The sequence below is a fragment of the Hemiscyllium ocellatum genome, unplaced genomic scaffold, assembly GCF_020745735.1.
Source record: "Hemiscyllium ocellatum isolate sHemOce1 unplaced genomic scaffold, sHemOce1.pat.X.cur. scaffold_144_pat_ctg1, whole genome shotgun sequence".
Classification (NCBI taxonomy): Eukaryota; Metazoa; Chordata; class Chondrichthyes; order Orectolobiformes; family Hemiscylliidae; genus Hemiscyllium; species Hemiscyllium ocellatum.
In genome coordinates, this window is record NW_026867776.1 from 771,770 (window position 1) to 785,013 (window position 13,244).

At 43.5% G+C, this 13,244-nt stretch overlaps 1 long non-coding RNA gene across 1 annotated transcript in view; it reads right to left on the minus strand.

The window, feature by feature from the left end:
- Positions 1 to 6,269: 6,269 nt before the first annotated feature.
- LOC132809931 (uncharacterized) overlaps positions 6,270 to 13,244 on the minus strand; it is a 29,992-nt gene continuing 23,017 nt past the window's right edge. Inside the window, exon 6 of the long non-coding RNA XR_009642636.1 lies at positions 6,270 to 9,195. This is a non-coding gene — a long non-coding RNA (uncharacterized LOC132809931). The remainder of the gene's footprint in view (positions 9,196 to 13,244) is intronic.

The window sequence follows — 13,244 nt, forward strand, 5'->3', positions numbered from 1 at the left end:
TTTCCATAGGTATGTGAAGAATAAAAGGATGATTAGGGTAGGAATAGGGCTAATCAAAGACAGAAGTGGGAAGTTGAGTGTGGACCGTGCAGAGATCGGAGAAGTGCTAAATGAACATTTCTCAATGGTGTTTACACAGGAAAAGGGGAATATTGTAGAGGACAAAACTTGGTACGAGATATTAGACTAGAAAGGATTGAGGTTAGTTACACACAGGTGTTATCAATACTAGAAGGAGTGAAAGTAGACAAGTCCCCATGGGGTTTATCCGAGGATTTTCTGGGAAGCTATGGAAGAGCTAGCAGAGCCTTTGGCTTTGATATTTGAGTCATCATTGTCAATGGGTTTAGTACCCGAGGACTGGAGGATTGCAAATGTTGTGCCCTTTTTCAAGAAGGGCAGCAGACATGACCCAGGTAATTATAGACCAGTGAGATTTCCTTCCATTGTAGGAAAGGTTTTGGAAAGGATTATAAGAGATAACAGTTATAATCATCTAACAAGCTCCCATTGTCTTACCTCCCCTCCATATTAGCATAGGTAAGTGAATTCCCCATTTACTGAAGGAAGAACCCTCCAGCCTTAATCTCTTCCCACCAACACATAATCATGAACATTACGATAATCAGTTTCTGTAATCCATTCATACGTTATCACAGGACATCGCCATTCATCAAGCTTTGTAAGGTCATAATTACCTGCTTTAAACTATGTAATGACAATCGCCCATGTGACTGATATGCCTTTGTCTAATTCCTATTAAATATACTGTCTCTGTGGGTAAGGCAGAGATTCATGAAGAAGAGTCTCTACTTTAGAGATGCTTTAAAACTCTCGCCGGCTGTCCGATAATAAAGCTACTGCTGTTGTGCAGAAAACTTGCATCGTCTGGATTTGTGGAACAAAATAGTCATCAACAATGAAGGATATGAGTGATCTTCAGGATGTGGAGTACAGGCTTACTGGAGTGGCTCACTGATGAAGACAATGCAGTCATTGGATTGATTTGAAGAAATTGCTATTTTCTTTGAAGTAAACAAGCTAAATATATTTTTGATAGAGCTGTATAAGATTATAACAGACCTAGATATAGCAGACAAAAATATCTGTATTCGATAGGCGATGGTACAAGAATTAAGATCAGATGTAAGGTTTTGAGACAGAGGGACATGAACAAGTGTTTCTGCTGTCTGTATTGGCTAGAAATATGCAGAACATTACCTATTATGGTGGTGCAGGCAGAGGAGAAGATGAATGATTGATAAAAACAATTATATCAGATCTGAGGGAAATAAACTTGCAAAGTTTGTGGGACATATGAGGAGGGAGAATATGGGATTCTGCTACAGAGAGCCAGCTTGGATTTGATGGGCCTCTCTCTGTGCAATAATGCATTTTATTTGGACTTGCTTAACTTGCTGTGGTCACCGATTAAGTTGTCATTTAGGTAAATCTGTTCAGTGTTCCTACTCAGACCAATACAGTCTGTCCTTCCACAGCAGGAGATAATGTTTACTGCTTTATACTGGGTTCTGGTGTGTGTGTGTGTGTGTGTATATATATATATATATATGGAGGGGGTGGTGAGGGTGTAACGGTGTGTATAGCAGTCTGCCAGCATTTATCTGAAATGGCAAAACACTAGTGCAGCCACACTAGGGACAGACTCTGGAAATGTGGGGAATGTCAAAAGGGAATTCTTTGCCTATCCCACCTGGAAACTGGCCAAACCAGTCAGACTGGGGAGAAGCTGTTCACCTGCTCTGTGTGTGTGTGTGGGGGGGGGGGGGGGGGGGAAGGGATTCACTCAGGCATCCATCCTGCTGAGATACCAGTCAATTTACTCATACCCACAGTTGGATGATTTTTTTTCTCTTTTTCACACCAAGTAATGGGCAACGGTTTTGGCAGTTCATAAAGTTTTGCATATCGAGAACTTCGTTTTGGAAATGTTCACAACATTTCTGAACTGTCGACCACATTGCTGTGGGTCTGAAGTCACAATGTAGGCCAGACCAGGTAAGGATGGCAGCTTCCTTCCTGAACGGGCATTAGTGATCCAGATGGGCTTTTCTGGCAATCGATTAATGGTCATCATTAGATTCTTAAATTTTCAAGTTTTTTAAAAATTAATTCAAATTCCCCCATCTGCTGCAGTAGGCTTTGAACTCAGGCCTCCAGAACTTTATCTGGGGCTTTGGATTAACTGTCCAGACAATGTCATTCGGCCAATACTTCCCCACATCACTGTCCATCTGCACCGAGTAAACAGCGATTTTCTGGTATATCAGGACTGACATCAGGACTGGTTAATCACACATACATTTGCTGAATAATTGCAGGAGCTGGATGTTGATGGGCTATTGACATCCATCTATGAACCATGTATTCTGAGGTTTGTTTCTGATCATGATTGTAAACACCATCAGTCTTGTTATCTTTTGGGGATAAGAACAGTTTCAATTACCTTTCTGTTAAATACCTAGCAATCAAGTCGATCCCATAACTCTCAGGCAGATTAGTTTCCTTTGAAGAGCTCCTCATCTCCCCAACCTCCTCCATCCTCACCTCCAACAGGACAATAATCTCACAGAGTTTCTTTGTGACTATGAAGGAGACAATCTGATCAGCTGCTTCTTTCCCTACTCCTATGTCAAGTTGGATCTTAAACTCCCCTTGCTGCAGTTGTGATCCTGCATCATTGTACAGTGTTGCTCGTATTTCATGTCTTGGCCTATCAGTGTTCATGATACTGCATGTAGCTTCTTGTACATCGGGTTTACAGTGCAAGAGTTTAGCTCCTGCCTTCCAACAACAGTAGAGTCGTACACCAACAAAGCTTACAGAATCACGGCCCAGCATATTCCCCAACTTCCCTCCTTCCATCAAACCAGAGGATCAGCCCTCATTCAACTGAGGGAATTCAGGAGGGCATGGCAGTAACAGCAGCATGAATACCTAAAAATGAGGTGTTCACCTGATGAAGTTACCAAACAGCATAAGCAGCAAGTGATAGACAGAGCGAAACAATCCAGTAAACAACGGAACAGATCTAAGATCTGCAGTCCACCACAACCAGTTGTGATTGAAGTCAGAGCACAGCTGGAGTTCTGAGGACAGTTCTCTCCAAGATATTAATCAACAAGAATGTCAGACTGGATGAATCATCATAAAACTGAAGTCCATTTGATATTAATATGTTTACAATCAGTGTTCAATTCGCCACATGTAGCTGAAGGTAAAGATAATCTTCAAGTGATTGTACCAGTGAAGACACCGGAATACTTATTCAGCAAATTAAAACCTGTTGTGTTAGTAATAATTTTAAAGAGATATTAAAAGTAAGGTGACTTGAGTATAATGGACGAAATTTATTGGTGGGTATCTGAAATGTGAAGTTAATTTAGGATTAGTTAACAAACAAACACATGGTAGGGAATCCCAGCCCCATGGAGTGCACATTCAGTTCCATGTGGGAAAACCAGGACACTTCTTGTATCAGCAACAACCACAAGAACACGGAGGTGACACTGAAACACTAGTTTGACCACGGCTAAAGTACTGCACTCACTCTTAGTCCCCACATTCCAGGATTGATGTGATCACACCAGAGAGGGGACAGAGAAGATTGATCAGAATGTTTCTCTGATTGGAGAATTTCTGCTCTGAGGAAAGATTGGATAGGTTGGGGGAGGGGGGGGGGTTCCCAAGGAAGATGAACTGAGATTTAATTGATGTGATGAAATGCTGAGGAATCCAGGTAGAATGGATAGGAAGCAGCTATTCATTAACAGAGCCATCAGGAACTAGAGGTTTTAGATTGAAGATAATTCTCAGAAAAAAAGAGGAAAGGAGAATTTATTTCCCTCAGAGATGGTGGCGAGCAGGATCTCACTGATGGGGTGACAGAGGCAGTTACCAGCATTACATTTGAATAAAAGTACGTGGATGGAACTGAAATGTTGGAACGTGCAGGGCAATGGACTAAGTTCTGCAGAATGGGATAAATGTGATTTATTTGACATTTCTCCAGAATATTAAACTCCAGTCCAATTTGAGAAGTTAAACATCATTAGACTTGAGCTCCAAATGTCAGAATAAAATTATCAGAAAGTTACAGCACAGATCAAAGCCACTTGGCCCATCCTCCATGTGTTGGCTGTGACAGAATGACTCAGGCTTTACAGCATTCTGTACTCACCAATGAGAGCAACAATTTCAGACTGTAGACGCTGTCCTCTATGTTGTTATAACCTATTTTCTCAAAGTATTTCTTTGGCAGCTGCATATCTTGTTTCCTTGTTTCTTTCCCAGCCCTAAATCTATTCCCCTTGGCCTTGAGGGACTACCATTTCTGCTGTTTAATCTCTCCTGCCTTCGCCTATGTGACAGACTGCCTTTCTGTCCTTGTCTCACACCTACCTACTCACAACCTATTACATTTCTGATAGTTCCCTGACCACCGTAACTTTCACTCCCCCCGGGTCAATGGCACAAATTTTGAATTCTGTTCCTCCAGAGATAATGGGAAATCTTTCTGGCTGCAGTTTTCCCCAGATTTTATTTTGGAAACAGAGAATTTGCGTCAGTCAAGTATTTGTGAGCTTTCATCCACAATTCCGAGCATTTGGATGTAATTTGTGACCCTCCCACAGATGTGCAGGTTTGCTCTATTGGCCGTGCTAACATGGCCTGGAGAGTGCAGGTTTGGCGCGTTGGGTTGGCCATGGTAAATGTGGGGTTACGGGGATAGGGTAGGAGAGCAGGTAATTACCGACTTGATGGACCGAATAGCCTCTGTCTACACCTGCAGAATTATGCGATTATAAATGGTTGCGATTGCTGTCACATTTTCCTAATGCCTGGTTCGTTCAGCTCAGGTACACATGCTGCCTGTGTGTTTCTGTGGGTTCTCACTCACTCCTTTCCTTCTGTTTTTACCTCAATTTCACACTGTATGTGAGGGTGAGAACGAATTTTTAAATATAAGTATTCCAACTGAAATTCCTCACAGGTCTGGACCTGTTTCTGCTGCTGCCACCACTCACAAGGGACAGGAAAACAATAAAGGTTTCATTACAAATCTTACAGGAACATAGAGGTTATAATTACAAGAAAAGGCTGAACGGCTCCAAATGTTTTTCTCAAGAAAACAGGAGGGTGAGAGACAACCTGGTACAAATGGGAAGCTTTGTGTTTGTACTTTCAGAGATTTGAGGTTGAAATCATCAGGTCGGAAGCATGTTTCATTGCCCCAGATCATCAAAGTTGCAATCTAATGTGTATCTTTCATTCTCTCTGTCTGAGTTAACACCAGATGGACAGGTCAGTGTCTGAGTGTTTCCCCAAATCCCTGATTGAATCTGGCTCCCCCACAGTCTCAGGTGTTGCAGCACTCACTGGGTCATGGAGAAACTCTGCCGTTACAATGAGAACTGTCTTTGCTGTCACCTCTCCTCATGCTTCCGCCTAATTCCCATTTCCCTTCGTTAAATCCCAGCTGCCTCTAGTCCACCCACATGGGCATGTTGAAGAGCATGACAAGAGAATGGATTGAAACTGAGAGTTCAATAGCCAGAATGAGAGAGGAAGGAGGAAATAAATGGGGTTCGTGGATCCCAGGGATACAGACTCCAGGCTGAGTCCTTGTGGGCATTCCCGCAGTAATACAAGACAGCATTCCATGATGAGAGTTAAACCCAGGAGGCAGGAGGAGCCACTGAACATTAGCAGGTTTAGTTCAAACACAGGAGGTTTGTTCAGTCAGTAACAGTGTGTTAAACATGGAGGGTGAAGTGAGCAGTGAGGGGAAATGTTACCACAAGCTGCCGATGGATAACTTTCATTGGAACAGGAGGAGGCCATTCAGCCCCTCAACCCTTCTCTGCCATTCATGATGATCATAGCTGATGTGTGACCTAACGTACAACTTGCAAAACCCTCTAATTTCATCAATAAACTCCTCTGCAACAGACCAGATGAATATGAAAAACTAAACATCTGCAAATGCTGGGAAATCAGAAATAAAAACAGAAATTGCTGGAAAAATTCAGCAGATCTGGCAGCATCTGTGGAGAGTGCACCTTTGGGTCCAGTGACCTGTCAGGTGACCAGCTGCAGCTGACCATTCTGCTATTTCTGTAACACTCTCTGGGACAGGTTCTGGTGCGGGGGGAATGAGATTGTCAATAACAACTGAGACACACAGGAGGATGTGCTCAATCAGAATAAAACACATTTTCGTCTTTCTCTTTTAATTCAAAGGCAAACATTATTCATTATCATTTCAGAAATAAGATAGTAGGCCAGAAACCGACTCTTCCGGTCATTGGGTCTGGGAGACTGTGTTACTCCTGACCTGGTCCAGCCAACATGTGAATCCAGACCCTGAATAATGGGGTTGACTCTGAACCATCTCTTGTGCAGTCAGAATGGATGACAAATGCTGCCCCAGCAAGTGATGCCATGATCCCATGAACAAACAAAATAAATCTGATCGCTGTGGTTAGTTGTGAACTCGCCGGTGTTACTGGAAGAGGATGAATGGAAAGGTTTATGGGGTAAAGGGAGAAGAATAGCTTTCCGTGAGCTGATCCTTTGGAGAGCTGATCAGCCAATCAGCCTCCTTTTACACCTTAACAATTCTGTGAATAATAAATTCTGAGCCCTCTAAGGAAATATCAGGGCAGGGTTTACGAAGAGGTCAGATTGAATGAGTGTCTCGGTGAACACAAGTGAGACACAGGTACAGAGAGGCTTTGGGATGGATTAAATTAAATTTTATATATTTGCACAGTCATCAACATTACAGCAGTGAAAAATGGGAGTGATGGAGAGAGCAGCAAATAAATCTTCAACATTTATGCAGCTAAAGGGGATGCTGGGTAAAGATACCGTAGTTAGTGTTTATTTCATTCCAGGCACACCAGCCTAGGAGCACTTCCTTCCTGTATACATTCTCTCGAGCTCTTGAAGATTTTTGTTCATTTGAAGTGTTTCATGTTTAGATACTCCAGAGAAGACAGTTTCAATCTCCTCAATCTCTCCTGCCAGGGCAATGCTGCTGTTAGAATTCAATTCACTGGGGCGTGTTACTGGCTGCTTCATGGACTGGAACTGGCAATTGAGACTGAAAGACTCCTGTATAAAATACATTCAATGGTATTGCCAGACGCGAGTGGTTTTAGGAAAATGACCTTGCCTTACATGCATTGAGTGTCAGTGCACTTCCTGTTGTGGGGCATCCTGTTTAGATACAATCTATTGATAACTATGAGAACTGACAAGCACTGGCTCTGTCAAAGTGGTCAGAGCATTATGGCTGTCATCGAAGCTGGTAACAAACTTCCCATGGGTTAAAAATCGTAAATGATAGAGTAGGCACGAGGTCTGATGACGCTGTTGGAGTATTGATGTTGTTGTTAATCACATTAACTCGGCAGGAGTTGACTGAATTCATATTGTCTCTTTCTGAATCTCAGGATGTCTCTCTGGGCAATGAGTCTCCACAAACATCAATGAGCAGGGGTCATCTGTTTTGATTTAAATTGCTCTATAGCACTGCTGCTTCACAGCACCAGGTACAAGGTTAGAGTCCAGCCTTGGTCAACAGCCTGTGTGGAGTCTGCACATTCTCCCCAGGATAGTGTGGGTCCACTCCAGGTGATCTGGTTTCCTCCCACAGTCCAAAGATTTGTGGGTTAGGTGGATCAGTCATGCTAAATTGTCCACAGTGTCCAGGATTGTTCAGACTCTGTGGATCAGCCATGGGAAATGCAGTGTTACAGGGGTGGAGTGCTCCAGATGGGATGCTCTTTGGATAGTTGGTGGGATTTGATGGGCCAATGCTCTCCTTCCACACTGTCGGGATTCCATTCTATGATTGAGGATAAAGGCGATACAACAGGGTGTCCTTGGAGAAGGAGCACGTAGTTTTTATCAATTCTCCCGCTGCCTTTAGATAGAGATGGGTACCGCAGTGGATACAGTGCTTTATCTCCATCGCTGCCTCCTCACTCCCAACTCTACTTTGATTTGATCCCTTCCCACTTTGTCTTTTATAATGGTTTGCTTTGCCTGTAAGGGGCGTTGTTTATAAATATTCAATTGGATACATGGGTGGTTTACTGCTGGTGATTATATGTGAACCAAAATGGGGTAATGGGGGGTGATGATGTTGATGGTGGGAAGGTTGATCAGCTGTGAGAGATACCACGTCCGGGTCAGAGAAATGGGGAATAAAGAACACTTCACAGCTCACAGAACCAGAACTGAAAAACAGTTAAATCAAACCAAAGGTTCAGACAGGGAGGGAATATTTCCCTGGAGCTTGAGTAACTGGAAACTGATGGTGTCCGGGAGTAGACAGGATTTGTTTTACAGGGCGTTTGAAATTTTAAAAACTGTTATATTAAGATAGTTTCATTTATTTTCTTTTAGTTTTATTTATTGTGGAATAAATAGCTACAATATTTTAAAACCAAATTCACAAACCTTGTGTTAAAGACAAATGTTAAATAAAATCCATCAAACCATCCCTCACTGAAACCGGGTGTGGAAGTGCATTCGCCTGGAGAATCCCTGCCCTGCCTACTTCTTCCTAGCCGGGCTCCATGGCTATATACATACAGGAGAGATAGTAGGAGGCCATTCGGCCTTTCAATCCTGCCCCACCATTCAATGGGAAACAGCTGACCATCCAGCTCAGTCTCCTGTTCCTGCTGTGTTCCAATCCCCTTTCATGACTTTACCTCGAAGAACTATATCTAAGTCCTCCTTTGGCTTCACTGCCTTTTGTTCCAGTGATGTTGCTGTGTTACTGTGTGGGTGTAGGCAGGGGTAATGTGATGGTGCTGCCTCCTGGAGGAAACACTCAGCATCCCTCATCATCCTGCAGTAACATCAACTGGGGTTCAGCAACTAGAGATAGAAACCATTTCCAGGATATGGGCATCACTGGCTCAGCCAGCATTTATTCCCCATCTCTAGTTACCCTTGAGAAGATGGTAGTGAGCTGCTGTCTTGAAACATTCACAGTCCATTTGGCGCAGAGAGACCGACAATGCTGGGAAGGAGAGTGTACAGGATTTTGGCCAAGTTATTCTCCATCTTTGGTTCTTCAAATGCTGGTTAACTTAATCACAATCTGCACATGAGTTTGAGATTTCAGTCTGCAAATCTTCACCATCAAGCACCCTGAATAAACAAATATGTACAGGTTAGAAATTCAGAGCAGACAATTCTAGCTTCTCTGGAAATCTTCTTTCCCTTTCTTCTGCAAAAGCTGTAACCCTCCAGCCCACTTACTCTCTCCCACCATTCTGCCTCTGCTGTCCCTAATGTACCCGCCCCCATTCTCATGGAGTTACTGATAAACAGATCCATGCCACCACTTCCTGTCCTGGTTAGACTCTGCACCCTTTCTGGGTTCACTTCCTTTCCCTTCAGTTGCTGCAAGTCAATAATGTAACAGCAGAATTAATCAAAAGGAAACAGAAAGGGAGGTGGCAGATCCTGGACAGAAGAGGAACCTTCAGTCTGGGAGAATGGGTCAGATCCTTCTTTGTTTCCCATTGGTTGATTCCCAGCATTATGACAAGTTGGGGATGGAACTTGGGCCCATGTGGGTGTGGTGACCCTTTGACCCCCCCAACCCGTTAATCCTACAAGCTGATTGGTTCCTCCTCCAGCCAATCACAGTGTCAAATGCTTTCCGCTAATTACCCCAAAGCACATGCTCCAAAATCCGCCCATATTCTGTACATGTGCAGTTCTGGGCTTCCCCGCACATGTGTGGTCCCTGCCTCAGGGATTGTGGGAGTTTTAGCCCCCATGAAGCCACTGGAGACATGTTTCTGGATAGTGAATGAAAGGTGTGGGCTGGAGGGTGTTGTGTATAGGATCCCCATTCAGACACACAGGACATGTGGGCTGTCACGGGATTTTACTGAGACATCTACTTCCACAACCTGATTTCTGACGTAAGGAACATAGATTGCGGGGTGGGGAGGTTAATGAAGGGTAGCAGATTTTAAGCAGATGTAGCTGAGTGGTGAGCACCACTGCCTCACAGCGTCAGGAACCCGGGTTTTATTTCAGCCAGAGGCGACTGTGAGGAGTTTACACGGTCTCACCATGTCTGCGTGGGTTTCCTAGGGTGCTCGAGCTTCCTCCCACAGTCCAAAGATGTGTAGGTTATGTGAATTGCCCATGCTAAATTTCCCACAGTGTCCATGTATGTGCCGGTTAGGCCATTAGCCAAGGGAAATGCAGGGTTACAGGGACAGGGTGGGTCTGAATGGGATGCTCATCATAGGCTGGTGTGGACTCGATGGATGAATACCCTGTTTCTGCACAATAGGGACTCTATTCTCATGAAGAAGAATGTACCTATCTCAATGTGTTGCAAATCTGTGGCATTCCCTCTTCAAAATGTGGTGGATGCCAGGACAATGAGCAGATTTAATGAAGAGATACAGATGTTGAATTTACAATGAGATGAAGGGTGAGAGAGCAGGTGGGAAAACCCAGCTGAGACCGAGGTGAGCTCAATCATCACCGTATTAAATGGTGGGGCTGGTTCGAAGGGCTGCATTGCCTCTCCTGTGCCCAGTGCTTATCTTCTTACGGTAATAACTGGAAAGCTGAATCCAAAACTCACCACCTTCACCAAAGGAGATTTTGGAAAAAGCAGGATAGTCAGGTGGATTAGCGTTCCAAACTTAGATAGTGAGGAAGCGTGTAGGAGATAATGATTTTGCAATTTTAAACTGAGGGGAGACAGTGATTTATGGTTTTAGACTGTGAGGACATTCACACCGTCCAGAATACTCTGTTGTGAATATCTATCCTATACTTTTAATACGACAATGTAACACAAAACACCCAGGAAACTTCGCCTCACCTCGTAATCTGATAGAAGACTTCTGATAAATCTGGTTGAACTTAGAACACAGCTGGAAAGCGGGAAGATTAGATCCAATCCAAGATCCAATGCTTAAACAAAGGAGACTACAATAGGATGAGGCAGGAGTTGGCTAATGTAAACTGGAAGCAAAGACTTTACCGTGGGAAAGTTGACGGACAACAGGGGAATATTTCAAAGTGCTCAGCAAAAGTATATATCAGGGAAAAGGAAGGACTGTAGGAAAAGGAGTAATCTGCCATGGGTGGCTCAGGAAATAAGGGAGTCTATCAAATTTAAATAGAAGGCATACAAATTGGCAAAGACCACGGAGAAACTAGGAGATTAGAGAAACTTTAAAGATCAACAGAAAGCTAGATGGGATTGGGAGAGAAAAGTGATGAGTAGCTGTCCCCAGGGCCGGAATAGCAGTTTTACACTGCTCAAGGGGAAATATATGGTCTCTGTAATTGTTGAAGCACTTAACTGTTACCATAGAGATAATCCTGATCAAGTTAAAAAATCACAGCACACTCCAAAAGCTTGTACTTCCAAATAAACCTGTTGGACTATAACCTGGTGTTGTGTGATTCATAGGTTTGCCCACCCCACCCCAACACCGGCTCCTCCATATCAGAATCCTGATAGACAGCCCCACTGAAACTGAAGTGCCTGTCAGATACTTGAGGGAGCCACAGGGGTGTATGTTTTAACCACAAAGTGCGAAACTGAAGTAGACTTTCTAACTGACCATTGTCATGGAGATAATACTGAGAGAGAGTCTCTATTCAAAGTACCAAACCACAAAAGGTATAAGAATGGGAGCTTTACATTGGACAGGTGGGGCTTTACCTGATATTGCCTGGAGGTGTTTTGCATGTACACTATCCAGGTAACTGCCATGTCTCATCAATAAAGACTCAAAGAAGACCTCTCAGAGTTCTGCTAATGTAGTTGTTGCTATCCAGCATGGTTTAGGAATATGAGTACACAGCAGTCAGTCTTCACAGTGGAGGATACGAAGAACATGCCAGTAATTGATAAGGAGACTGAGGAAGGTGAGGAACTAGAAACAACCATTATCACGAAAGAGGTAGAGCTGGGCAAGCTAATGGAGCTAAAGATAGATAAGTCTCTTTGCCCTGATGGAATACATCCCAGGATATCAACAGAGTTAGTGGGAGAAATAGCAGATGCAGTTAGAGACAGAGCATCCTACAGCAGAGACAGGCCCTTTGGCCCAAACTGGCCCATGCCGACCAGAATGTCCATCCACACTAACCCCATTTCCCTGCACTTGGCCCATCTGCTTCTGACCCTTTCCTATCCATGTATTTGTCCAAATGCCTTTTACCTGTTGTTAATGTACCCACCTCAACCACTTCCACTGGCAGCTCTGTCCATATACATACCACCCTCTGTGTAAAACAGTTGCCCCTCAACTTCCCTTCTATTCTTTCCCCTCTAACCTTCAACTGATGCCCTCCAGTCCTAGATTTCCTGGGAAAAAGACTGAATGCATTCACCTTATCCATGCCTCTCATGGTCTTATACACTTCTAGAACAGTACCCACTCAGTTTCCTCTGCTCTAAACAAAAAATAATCCTCGCTTGTCCAACCTCTCCCTATAACTCAGACCCCTGAGCCCTGACAACATCCTTGTAAATTGTTCTGCACTTTTTACAGTTTAATAACTGAAACCTACACTGCATTCATCATATTTCCAGTGTTTCCCCACGGCGCTGGAACCGACGTGACAACGCCAATGGATTACAGTCCATGATCGAGAATGAACTCCTTTACAACAATCCCATTTTCATAGTGTTTCCCATGGTGCAGGTATCCTTGTGTCTTTCTGGTTGTATGGTTAATTAAAGACTTGTCCTTCTACAAAGCAAAGCTGTGGCTTAATTGTTCCTGGGAAACATGCCATGATTTTTCAGACTTCTAAAACAAACGAACTCTCTCTCCACAGTCACCACCCTAACATGGACTTGGCTGTACCTCAGTAGTTTTTCCAGTCACACTGAGATTTGGAATATTCGCCCACGGACAGAATACACACCTTTCCTTCCACAGGAAAAGGCCAATGAATATTCAGATCGGCACGGATCAAGTAACTATCAGACCTGAAAATGAAGTTCAATTTGAATTTCTCATCCACAAACCCACCCTTTCAGTACCCTACAACTGAGAAAACAACTCACCATATTAATACAGGATGGATCTTTATAAGATAATTATAGTATTAAATTGTAGTTTCATGTTTCCCAAAGTTTTAACTCTCAGTCGAGCAATCTCTTTCTTCTGTGAACTGAAATCCAAACCAATCTCCTCACT